This window comes from Ruditapes philippinarum, unplaced genomic scaffold, assembly GCF_026571515.1.
Source record: "Ruditapes philippinarum isolate M1 unplaced genomic scaffold, ASM2657151v2 ctg1396_1_1_1_1, whole genome shotgun sequence".
Lineage (NCBI taxonomy): Eukaryota > Metazoa > Mollusca > Bivalvia > Venerida > Veneridae > Ruditapes > Ruditapes philippinarum.
Window position 1 is genome coordinate 1 of NW_026859488.1, and position 14,033 is coordinate 14,033.

The window sequence follows — 14,033 nt, forward strand, 5'->3', positions numbered from 1 at the left end:
TAAGAAATCCAATGTATGTATATGGTTAAAATCAAGAACAAAATATTCAGTAGAAAATGGTAACACCTTGATCCAAGGTGAAATAGAGGTTGATAATCATCTTTTTCTGAAAATCTGCATTAATTTTTTTTTCCAGCAGCAGATTAAATCCGGATTATCAACTGATACCTACTTTCATTGTGAGTATGAATTTTTTTTTTATCATGATAATATATTTGATTCTCCATCAGTAGTTGCTGACATTTCTTTAATACTTCATTAAAAATAAGGCAAAAGTTAATGATAAAAATTCAAAGTTTCGCCTTTATTGTAAAAAGTTTATTCATACTTCAGACATAAAAACGAAATGTATTTTATAACCACTAGAGTTACTTTATAAAAGCTCAGAATACCTGGTGTTTGACATTTTTTCTCTCCACTCAAGATCACCTGAGTAAATTTGGGTGACCTATTGCTTTTTTATATATTTTTCATGACTCCAGGATCAAGCTTATTGTCAGATTTTTTGTTTGTTTTTCTTTTAGCTCACCAGAGCTGAAGGCTCAGGGTGAGCTATTAGTATCAAAGAGGGATGCTCCGGCATATGTCGTCCGTCGTCGAGCATCAACAATCGTCTTCTCTGACACTACTAAGCAGATTTACTTCAAATTTGGTCTGTAGCATGCTTGTGACAGTTACACTTGAATTTGCTCATGTCATTCCAATTAGCCCCTTTTAGGGGTCAGCAGAGCTAAAAATAGAAAAACCTTTAAACATCTTCTACAGAACTATTTGATGGATGATCACCAAATTTTGTCTGTAGCATTCTTGGGTAGTCTTTAATCAAGTTTGCTCATATGAATTTGATTGTCCCCTTTTAGGGACCGCTTAAGCTAAAAATAGAAATACCTTTAAATGTCTATTTCTACTGAACTAATAGATGGATGATCTGTGACCAAACTTTGTCTGTAGCATTATTGGGTAGTCTTTTATCAAGTTTGCTCATATTAATTTGATTGGCCCCTTTTAGGGGCCCGCTAAAATTAAAAATAGAAAAACGTTTAAACATCTTCTACTACAGAACTAATTAATGGATGATCACCAAACTTTGTCTGTAGCATTTTTGGGTAACATTTTATCAAATTTCTTCTCGTTAATTTGATTGGCCCATTTTAGGGGCCGCTAAAGCTAAAAATAGAAAAACCTTTAAACATCTTCTTCTTCAGAACCAATTGATGGATGATCACCAAACTTTGTCTGTAGCATTCTTGGGTATTCTTTTATCAAGTTTGCTCATATTTATTTGATTGGCCACTTTTAGGGGTCGCTAAAATTAAAAATAGAAAAACCTTTAAACATCTTCTACTTCAGAACAAATTGATGGATGATCACCAAACTTTGTCTGTAGCATTCTTGGTCAAGTTTGCTTATATTAATTTGATTAGCCCCTTGTAGGGGCCGCAAAAGCTAAAAAGAGAAATACCTTTAAATGTCTATTTCTACAGAACTAATTGATGGATGATCACCAAACTTTGTCTGTAGCATACTTGGGTAGTCTTTTATCAAGTTGGCTCATATTAATTTGATTAGCCCCTTTTAGGGGTCTCTATAGCTAAAAATAGAAAAACCTTTAGATATCTTCTTCTACAAAACTTATTGCTGGATGATCACCAAACTTTGTCTGTAGCATTTTTGGGTAGTCCTTTATCAAGTTTGCTCATATGAATTTGATTGGCCCCTTTTAGGGGCCGCTTAAGCTTGAAATAGAAATACCTTTAAATGTTTATTTCTACAGTACTAATGGATGGATCATCACCAAACTTTGTCTGTAGCATTATTGGGTAGTCTTTTATCAAGTTTGCTCATATTAATTTGATTAGCCCCTTTTAGGGGCTGCTAAAATTAAAAATAGAAAACGTTTAAACATCTTCTCCTACAGAACTAATTAATATTTAGATGATCACCAAACTTTGTCTGTAGCATTTTTGGGTGCTCTTTTATCAAGTTTGCTCACGTTAATTTAATTGGCCCCTTTTAGGGCCCGCTAAAGCTAAAAATAGAAAAACCTTTAAACATCTACTTCCGAACCAATTGATGGATGAGCACCAAACTTTGTCTGTAGCATTCTTGGGTGCTCTTTTATCAAGTTTGCTTATATTAATTTGATTAGCCCGTTTTAGGGGCCACTTAAGCTAAAAATAGAAAAAACCTTCAAACATCATTTCCTACTGAAATAAGTGATAGATGATCACCAAACTTTGTAGCATTCTTAGGTAGTCTTTTATCAAGTTTGCTCATATTAATTAGATTAGCCCCGTTTAAGCTAAAACTTAAATGCCCCATGTCAAGGCATTTCTTCAAATTATTGTTTAAACATATTCTATGCTCAAATTTAATATATGAATATATTGACATTCCAACACTGTAAAGTAGTTGTTTCTGGTGAGCGACCCAGGGCCATCATGACCCTCTTGTTTTTTTTTGGGTTTTTTTTTTTTGGGGGGGGGGGGGAGCGGGGAATTCATACCCTCCGCCCCCATAAGGGTTTTATTGCTTATTGCTCCCCACCCACAGGCGCGGAGCTATTTGTGTTTACTTTTTTTGGTCCACGGACCTGATTTTTATCAATTAATCCCTTTGATTTACAGCTAATAATAAATTCGGATTTAAGAATTCCTTACGAAAGTCATATATTGTTTTCCCCTTCGGTGATTTGCAGCATTTTATATTTATGAACGAGGACGGGATTCAGCCGCTGGAAAGACAGAATAAAAGACAAAACAAAAATTAACTCAAATTCGGTAATTTATTTCTTACATTTGATCTTCTGCAGGCAATTACTTAATATTATGTAGTATATAGTGGGGTAAGTATTGAATGAATTCGAAAGCTTTATATAGATGGCGTAGCTTAACATTGTGAAAGTCTGAAATTCTATTTATAGAAGTGGTTTAAGTTTTGAGTCTGAAACTAAAGGAATGTGTCATTCGTGTCGCGCTATGGTAACAAAATAATAACGAACTGGAGAATTGGCAGGAAATTAAATGCAAACATATTCAACAATAAATTGCACCCTTTATAGATTTATAAATATTAATTTTTTATGATATTTTAACAACTGTACAGAAACTTTCGTCTGCAATTTTAACATGAGGTGTTATTGGTTTATTGATAGAAATGTAAACACACTGGTCAGATTTTGAAGCAATTCAACAAAATAGTAGATTGATCTCCCAATAAATCAATTAACAATAGCCCTTTTTTATCACCAATATCAAGTAGCTTTTACATATATCTTTGATTAATGTGGAACATGACGTAAGTGAACTTCCTCATACCTGTCTAAAATTCAGGTAACAGTCTTCCATGATATTGATAAATAATGTTTCACCATATAACATGTGCTAGTTCATCATCATTTGCTGCATATCTTGCTTGGACCCTCGTTGATGTTTTGCCTCAATGCTTTTCTTGTTATATCATGATATGCTGCGAAACATGTTAAGGACATTTTGAATGTTTTTAGCTTATTTACATATAGATTTTTAGCTCACCAGAGCCGAAGGCTCAGCTAGAGTGAGCTATTACAATGTAACTTCTGAAAACCGAACACCTATGGGACTAGCCAAAAAGTTCGGATTTGGAAGTTTCCGGAATTGGAATTGGAAGATACTGACATTTTGTATGATTTTGAAGGTTTTATAATGTCAATTATAATACTCCTTCACACCTTTTTAGCTCACCTTGCACAAAGTGCAGATGAGCTTTTAGGATGGCCAACCAAATGTGTCCGTCTTCCGGCGTCCGTCCGCATTTTATTCAAACGACATCTTTTACAAAACCACATGGTCAATATTAATGAAACTTGGCAGGAATACTCTTTGTATGAAGCTCTATCAAGATTGTTCAAAGAATGTCATTCCATGTTAAACTCTGGTTGCTATGGCAACTAAAAGAAAAAACTTAAAAGTTCTTATACTTCAAAATGGAAAGGGCTAGAGCTTAGATATTTCTCACAAGGCATAAGCTTGTTAGTTTCTACAAAGTATATTCAAATTATGGTCTAGAGTTGAAAATTGGTCTCTGTTTTGGGAGTTAAAGGGTTTTTTATTGCAAGGTTATACAATGTATAGACTTTCTTTGTAGGGATAAATTGAGATAGTGTATCTTGTATTTTTTGTCTCAACAGACATTGTTTTGTAGATTTTTCTGTTAAAACATAAGAAAGATGAAAAGTTTGTTGAATGTAAATGTTAATTCAAAACAGAGTCAATCAGAATAGCACAAATTTAAGAGCTACAGTGAAGTTGATTTCCCCATTCAATAATGGATTCTTTAATTAATTTCGTAACACCATCAGAAAGGGAGACTGTGTCATTTCCGAAATACAATGTAAAATATTTCGGTTCTTGACAATGACTTGCACTTTTTATTGTGTAAGATATTGCACAAAGAAACGAAAGTGAACAAAAAAATGTTGTTTTTTTTTTCACAAAAATTAGTTGATTAAGATAAAAGTTTAATTTACAGTACGGATATTACTTTTTGTATCCTTCCGGTTTGCGGGAAAAATCATATATTTCAACATCGTCTACACCGCTCTTACTGATGAACGAATTATGTCATAATATTTCATTCTGAGAACAAACATACGATTCAAATCATTAAATAATGCATACCAATCAGTCCATAAACAAGAAAAATATTATATACCAGGGGCGTACCTTGGCTTATTATGAGTGTACGGCGAGTGTCAGTTTTTGGCTGAAGGATCAAATATAGCTATGTGCTTTAACTAAGTATTTAGGGGATATTTAAGCTAATTGTACTTCTGTTGTCTTTATCTATAGTTATGAAAATAACATCAAGTACATATTTTGAATGTAAGAGAAATAGCACAAAGTCTAACGTGTACACTGTTTTAAATAGTTCTTTAGAAAAACAAAACATAGCCAGGTATCTCTCTTGTAAAAAAGATGGGTTTTATTTCCTTTTGTAACAAGTTTAGTTTTTTCTTTGTTATTTTTCTTTTGTTTCACCATAACTTAACGTGAGATATAATCAAGGAAAATACGCTTTAAAATGATCTGTATGACTTTAATACAAACACAAGAGCTTAAATGTTTTTATCGTATTCACAGCTAAAATGTAGTATCGCACGATCATTTAGCTTCCTTAAAATAGTTTTTAATGCGTATTATGTCAATGTTGTAGACAATAAATATTGTCTTTAACATTATTGTTCCAACTCTAGTCTTTCAATTTCCATTCGAAATATTTAACCAGGTTTTCCGAAGGAAAAAACTGGTTATTAGATTGAGGTATGTCGGCGGGCGGACGGGCGGGCGTTAACAATTTCTTCTGTGCGCAACTCCTTCTACATTTCTCAACAGATTTTGACCAAATTTTACAGAAGCTTTGTCATCAAGTGCCCTGGCGCATATTGTCGGGGTTTTGCGATTGGATAATATTTGACCTAATTATGGCCCTTTGTTTTTTTTCCTTATAAAGAATATATAGTGAAAAATTTCTTCTGTGCGCAACTTCTCCTACATTTTTCAACAGATTTTGACCAAACTTTCACAGAAGCTTTGTCATCAAGTGCCCTGGGGCATATTGTCGGGATTTTGCTATTGGATAATATTTCACCTAATTATGGCCCTTTGTTTTTTTTTCCTTATATAGAATATATAGTGAACAATTTCTTCTGTGCTGAACTCCTCCTACATTTCTCAACGGATTTTGACCAAACTTTCACAGAAGCTTTGTCATCAAGTGGCCTGGGGCATATTGTCGGGGTTTTGCGATTGAATAATATTTGACCTAATTATGGCCCTTTGTATCTTTTCCTTATATAGAATATATAGTGAACAATTTCTTCTGTGCTGAACTACTCCTACATTTCTCAACGGATTTTGACCAAACTTTCACAGAAGCTTTGTAAGCAAGTGCCCTGGTGCATATTGTCGGGGTTTTGTGATTGGATAATATCTGACCTAATTATGGCCCTTTGTTTTTTTCCTTATACAGAATTATCAATATATAGTGAACAAATTCTTATGTGCTGAACTCGTTCTACATTTCTCAATGGATTTTGTTCAAACTTTCACAGAAGCCTTGTCATCAAGTGCTATGGCGCATATTGTCGGGGTTTTGTGATTGGATAATTTTTTACCTAATTATGGCCCTTTGTTTCTTTCTTTATATAGAATATATAGTGAACAACTTCTTCTGTGGCAATTCCTCCTACATTATTCATGTTTTACATTGCTTGTTGCTTGTATTTCAAATACAACATATTTATCTACAATGCTGATAATTGAAAACCTGGTTTCATGGCATTGCCATGTTTCTTGTTAAGTTATTTCATTACGAAGTTAAATGCCTCAGGCACATAAAGCATGTTGGTATAAACAGACTCGCCAATTTGTTATCTAAAGTCGGCGAAATTAAAAAGAATTTAGACATGATGTTTCTTAAATGGTTATACATTGTTCTCAATGTTTAAATATGTATAGATGAGACTACGTATAAGAAGGAAATATATATATGGATGTTGGCAAAAGTTCACTGCAAAGATCCGATTCACAGTGTCAAAACTATTCTACATAATTTTTAATGAATATAAGTTGTATGAATATTACTAACTTAAAAATGATATACTGATTTACAGTAACAAGGTAAAATATAAAAAGACATTCCATACAGCTAACTCACTCCCTTGCATTGTGCTGCAAACGCCAAGTTGCAAACAAGATCTTTATTTTGCATATAGATCCAGATGTAAAAAATGAAATAAATGTTTACTTTTCAGTGATTTGATTCTTCTGAAAAAAAGGAAGATTTCAGTTTATTGGAAAATTTCTTATCCTAATTTAGATTTTGACGAGGTTTATTGGCATTATAACGCTTAACTCAAGCTGAAAAAAGAGAAAATTCCAAAGGAATTGTTCATATCATTTTTTACTCCCTTTCTTCATAATTGAAGTTTTGATTGTGCATAAAAAGGTACGCGTATTCGAATAAGGTAACATCCTAAGCATACCTGTAGAATCAATTAGCAGCTACGAATATGTTGATCGAGCTACGCCCAAAGTAATGATTTCATTTTTGAAATTTTATTGTTTTCGAAACTTTCTTTTTATACGCCCGTGCGTACTGGCATATCGGTAGGTACGCCACTGCATACATTCGTATGTAATATAGGTACGATTGCATACTACTTTCTGTGAAGACTTTTTAGCTCACCTGAGCATGCTCAGGGTGAGCTTTTAGGATCGATGATTGTCCGTCGTCCGTCCGTCGTCCGTCCGTCGTCCGTTCACATTTAGTTGTTAACACTCTAGCGGTCGCATTTTTGCCTCAATCATCATCAAACTTGGTCAGGATGCTTATCTAGTTGATAGCTCGGATGAGTTCGAACATGGGTCATCTCGGATGAGAAACTAGGTCACAAGAGCTAAAAATAGAAAAACCTTGTTAACACTCTAGTGGTCACATTTTTGCCTCAATCATCATCAAACTTGGTCAGGATGTTTGTCTATGTGATAGCTCGGATGAGTTCGAACATGGGTCATCTCGGATGAAAAAGTAGGTCACCGGAGCTAAAAATAGAAAAACCTTGTTAACACTCCAGCGGTCACATTTTTGCATCAATCATCATCAAACTTGGTCAAGATGCTTATCTAGTTGATAGCTCGGGTGAGTTCGAACATGGGTCATCTCGGATGAAAAAGTAGGTCACCAGAGCTAAAAAAAGAAAAACTTGTTAACACTCTAGCGGTCAAATTTTTGCATCAACCATCATCAAACTTGGTCAAGATGCTTGTCTAGGTGATAGCTCGGATGAGTTCGAACATGGTCATCTCGGATTGAAAAAGTAGGTCACCGGAGCTAAAAATAGAAAAAACCTTGTTAACACTCTAGCGGTCACCATTTTTGCATCAGTCATCAAAAAAACTTGGTCAAGATGCTTGTCTAGGTGATAGCTTGGATGAGTTCGAACATGGGTCATCTCGGATGAAAAAGTAGGTCACCGGAGCTAAAAATAGAAAAACGTTGTTAACACTCTAGAGGTCACAATTTTGCCTCAATCATCATCAAACTTGGTCAGGATGCTTATCTAGTTGATAGCTCGGATGAGTTTGAACATGGGTCATCTCGGATGAAAAAGTAGGTCACCGGAGCTAAAAATAGAAAAACCTTGTTAACACTCTAGCGGTCACATTTTTGCATCAATCATCATCAAACATGATCAAGATGCTTGTTTGGGTGATAGCTCGGATGAGTTCGAACATGGGTCATCTCGGATGAAAAACTAGGTCACAGGAGCTAAAAATAGAAAAACCTTGTTAACACTAGTGGTCACAATTTTGACTCAATTGTCATCAAACTTGGTCAGGAAACTTGCCTAGGTCATTGCTGGCAATAAATCGAACATGGGACATCTCGGATGAAAAGGTAGGTCACAGGAGCTAAAAATAGAAGAATCTTGTTAACACTCTAGCGGTCACATTTTTGCATCAATCATCATCAAACTTGGTCAGAATGCTTATCTAGTTGAAAGCTCAGATGAGTTCGAACATGGGTCATCTCGGATGAAAAAGTAGGTCACCGGAGCTAAAAATAGAAAAACGTTGTTTACACTCTAGAGGTCACAATTTTGCCTCAATAATCATCAAACTTGGTCAGGATGCTTATCTAGTTGATAGCTCGGATGAGTTTGAACATGGGTCATCTCGGATGAAAAAGTAGGTCACCGGAGCTAAAAATAGAAAAACCTTGTTAACACTCTAGTGGTCACAATTTTGACTCAATTGTCATCAAACTTGGTCAGGAAACTTGTCTAGGTCATTGCTAGGAATAAATCGAACATGGGACATCTCGGATGAAAAACTAGGTCACAGGAGCTAAAAATAGAAGAATCTTGTTAACACTCTAGTGGCTACTGTTGTGATCCAAATATTCTGTTAATTGGTCTGAAAGTTTGTTTGGTGATTTCTAAGTCAAGATCGAACATGGGTCATCTTGGATGAAAAACTAGGTCACACCCCGCCCAAATATGGAAAAACCTTGTTAACATTCTAGTGGTCACATTTTCGACTCAATTATCATCAAACTTGGTCAGGATGCTTGTCTAGGTAATTCCTTGGATGAGTTCGAAATCGCATGTGAAACTAGGTCACCGGAGCTAAAAATAGAAAAATCTTGTTAACACTTTAGTTGCTACTGTTTTGATCCAAGTATCCTGGAAATTGGTCTGAAAGTTTGTTTTGATGATTTCTAGGTCAAGTTTGAATATGTGTCACCTGGGTAAAAAACTAGGTCGCACTGCTAAAATATGGATAATCCTTGTTAACACTGTAGTGGTCACATTTTTGACTCACCTGTCTTGAGATTTGGTCAGAATGCTTGTCTTGGTAATTGTTTGGATGAGTTTGATAAGTCAGGTGAGCCATCTAGGGCCATCATGGTCCTCTTGTTTATGTTTGCTGCATGAAAGGTGTAATGTAAAATGAACATGTCATGAGATATTTTATATCTTTAAACATTTCAATGGAATGTAATTAATGTATCATCATATTAAAGTAGCATGCCTTCAGATAAGAAAAATGATTTCAAGGAAATCAAAATATGAAAAGAAAATATACGATCAATTGACTGCTTTGAAATAAAATTACAGGAAATTAAAAACCTTTTTAATACACTAAAGGTAGAATTTCATTGTTAATCACAGTCGCAGACTTGAGATATGATTACTTATTCATATGTGTCATGGAATGCAAAAAATGGGGTTCCTTGACCAAATTTTGGATTCCACTTTTTTGAATTTTCTGAATCTATGAAATATTAGAAATATTATTATTGACAAAGATATACATAATTGTGTGTGTATGGTGCCCAGAAAGCAATTAGAAATATAAAGCATTAAAAACATGGATATTTGTGATGTGATGAAGGTGCATGGGGAAACAACTTATCATGTTATGAAACCAAAATGACTTTAGTGAAAAAAGTCATTTTGACTTTTTAAAGTTAATAAATCTTATAGAATATATCTGGGATACAACTATCATAATTAAAGCATCATTTACATTCTGTTGCCTAGCAACAGACCTATTCCTGGGTTCTTCCTGGGCTTTTTCATGTAAAAAGTCATGTGCAAGGTGTATTTTATAACACTTGTAACAATCAATACCAAATGGTTCTATTGCATTTCTATAGAGTTACCAGGTCATAATACTGTTTAGATATATCATAATACAACTCTAAAAGAACTGAACAGAGTGTCCATTTATCATTCATTTATTATTTAACCTCATTCTGACAGACATTTACTGTGACAGCAGACAACAGTTTAATACAACAGTAAATGAAATATGACTAAAGTGTAACATCATAAAAGGTAGCTGTACCAAATAAAGGACATGATTACACAAATAAAACATAAAGGTAGCTATATTCTGTTACCTAGCAACTATGGAATATTCTTTTTTTTAAAATTTATTTTACACATTACACAAAGTTTACACATTTCTTGGCAAAATACAGCTAACAAAGCAGCAGAAATAAATTAATTTTCAATAAAATAACAATGCCTGTTATTTACTTTTAAAGAATTTTTCATTTAAGATAATTTAAATTACATACATTACATGTACTGTACACTTGACCAGTGATAGAAAGCCATGTTAATTTTAGCAGAAACTCCGTATTTTTGCCAGAAATATTGCTCTGTATGTTATTGTTTACAATAACCAATAAGCATTTGATCAAATGTTAATTTCCATATAATATAATAAATATATCTATCTGCTGTATAACTGGTTTACTTAATACCTTAACAATTAGAAACAAGAGCTGTAGGTAGGAAAGCAACGCTCGACTATTCTAAGTGCTTGACAGTAAAAAGGCCTTGATGATGTAAAATTTTCTAAGTCAACAAAAGGAGATAATTTTTCTTAAAAACCATGTTACAGTTATAGGCCTTGAAATGAGTCATATTATGCTCTCAAAGAAGAGTATAAAATTTCAACTTGTTTCAAAGCCAGATGTCAATAGAATATGAAAATATCTGTGGTGGTATGCAAACAAATGTAAATTCTAAGTCGCAAAAAGGGGCATAATTCTGTCAAAATGCTTGATACAGTTACCTACTCCTGTCTACAGGCTAGGGCCATGTTGGAGAATAAGTGTGCAAAGTTTCAAAGCCATATGTGAATGGACTATGAAAATATTTGAGATATTACAAAAACTTTAACGTAAATTCTATGTCGAAAAAGGGGCATAATTCTGTCAAAATGCTTGATACAGTTACCTCCTCCTGTCCACAGGCTGGGGTCATGATGGTGAACAATTGTGCAAAGTTTCAAAGCCATATGTCAATGGATTTTGAAAATATTTGAGGTATATCATAAAGACTTAAACATAAGTAGTTACGCCGACACTGACGCTCGGGTGACTACAATAGCACTACTTATTCTTATCAAATAGCCAAGCTAAACATCAATCAGTGTTGCCAAGCAACCACAATATATTCCATAATTTTCTTTCAAATTTAACAAATTGTAAGTGCACAACTGGCTATTTGAATAAAAAAGATCTCAACATATCATGAACAAAGCAGCATGACCACAAAAACAAAAATATTAGAACTACAAATGCAATCTTAACAATGATTCTTTGATCAATTTTGATCAATCTTGTATCCTTAAACTCACTTCACTGTAGTTTTGAACTTGTTAAGATAATAAACATATTTTCATAAAAGTATTTTCAGGAACATCTGGTGTTAACTACACTGTGGTAGTAAGGACTTTGAATTGACTAGCATAATTAATTATTTAATGACATAAAGAACATTCTTACCAAAAAATGTCACTTACTCTCTTTGTATATAATTAGGTTGCTTAGCAACCAATGAATAATTTTTATTTTGTTATAAATTTCTACATTTTAAAATTTTACAGGCATATAGGAGATTAAGTTACTAAAAGAGTTACAATGAGATCAAACATACAGAGTTATTTTATGATGTTGTTCCTGTTAAAATCCTTTCTAACTGAAGGAAATTTTGGTTGCCTAGCTACCATGAAATATTCTTTGATTTTGATGCTTCTTTTAACAATGTTCAGGATTTGTGATAATTTCACAAAGTGATTCTACACTTATATCAACATAAAAAACTAGCTGACCTATCATTGTTAGAGTTTTTGTTTTGTTTGTTTGTTTCATTTTACGCCTTTTTCCAACAGTATTTCAGTCATATAGGCGGGTAGTTTCCTAACCATCGTTCCTGGAGAGTTACACCCGTACAAGACTACCTTCCTCCGCGCTATCATTGTTATAGATAAAATAGTTTTCATATTCTACAACTATAAAATGTTTAAAACTTGACAACAAGTACTGAAGCTTATTACTTCACATTTTCATGCAGTCATTTTCAATCTAGGACACAGCTTAAGATATAGTCACACAACCAACTAAAACTGTTTATTTATCTTGAAATCAATACTATAAAAACTTGTAAAGACAGGATTACAGTTGATCAATTCATAAAATGCATAGGTTCAATGCAATTCTATAACTTAAAATGACATGACAAATGTTGTATTACAATATACTCAATCACATGAGATGTTTTAAACATGATGGAAATAAGTAACTGGTAAGCTGACATCCAAAACTAATAAAGGAAACCATTAATTAATGTATACATCCATGATCCACACACTTGTCAATATAGCATTAGTCCTTAGAGCAGCATTTATGCAACACAACACTCGCAGTCTTATCTTATGAAGCATAAAGACAATCATCTCACTTCTACTTGTATCATAAGCTATATTTGAAATGAAGAAAATAATGAAAGTCCATACATGACCACTATGTTATAGGAACTTCAATTATATTAATAATAATGGACTGCTCTTTCTCTTTCCATCTTTTTCACATTATTGTCAATATCCAACTTTATTTGGTCACAAAGTATTTTAGCTATGTCAGATTTGAAGAACTGTACAATTTGCTGCATCATTACTTTACTTCAGATAAGGCATTTGTTTGAGTTAATACATTTTTACCTCCCCAGAGCTAATATAGTCTATACAGGTTATAACACCTGGCTTCATTGCACTTGCAAAAAAATGGTGGTATTAGGATAACTGTTAGAGGGGTTTTACTCAAGAAATGATTTCCAATGGCTTTTTAGATCATCTATAAGCTGTGGGATATTGTGACCATGTCTTGATGACTGCAGGACAGTACTGGCAACCTGTTGCATTGTTTCCTCACTTTCCAGAGCATGTTGAGACTGACACTTCCATGAAGTCCTAAAATACATATTAATTAGATGTTCAAAAAAATTGTATAGGATATAAATAGTACTTAAAATTAAACTAAAAACAAGAATGTCGCACGACACATATGCCCCACTTTCTAGCCCTTGAGTCACATAATTGGTAGTTTTGTTAAAGGAACTTGCCTTAAATGGGTACATGGAAGTGTTCAATTATGGAATAAAGAGAAATAATGAAGACTGTGATAAATAGTTTTCAAGATAATGAGAACTAGTGACCCAAAATCAAAAGGGGTCACCTTATACGTATCACCAAACAATATAAGAAATATGAAGACTTTGTGATAAATAGTTTTCAAATTAATAGGGGTCATCTACCACTTATAAACAATCAATATGTGAAATATGAAGACTTAGTGATTAATACTTTTTAAGATAATCAACAAAAACCGTTCTGACATTTAAGGCCCCTGTGACCTTGATCTTTGACCTAGTGATCCCAAAACCAATAGGGGTCATCTACTAGTAATGACCAATAACTATGTGAAATATGAAGGCTTTGTGATGAATACTTTTCAAGATAATCACCTGAAACCATTTTGACATTTAAAGCCCCTGTGACCTTGACCTTTGACCTAGTGACCCCAAAATTAATAGTTTTCATCTACTAGTTATGATTAATCAATATGTGAAATATGACAACTTTGTAATGAATACTTTTCAAGATAATCAGCTAAAACCGGTCTGACATTTAAGA

General features: G+C 33.6%; 1 long non-coding RNA gene across 1 annotated transcript in view; it reads left to right on the top strand.

Moving 5' to 3' along the window:
• Positions 1–121: 121 nt before the first annotated feature.
• Positions 122–14,033, top strand: part of LOC132756682 (uncharacterized) — a 94,007-nt gene continuing 80,095 nt past the window's right edge. Inside the window, exon 1 of the long non-coding RNA XR_009629364.1 lies at positions 122–179. This is a non-coding gene — a long non-coding RNA (uncharacterized LOC132756682). The remainder of the gene's footprint in view (positions 180–14,033) is intronic.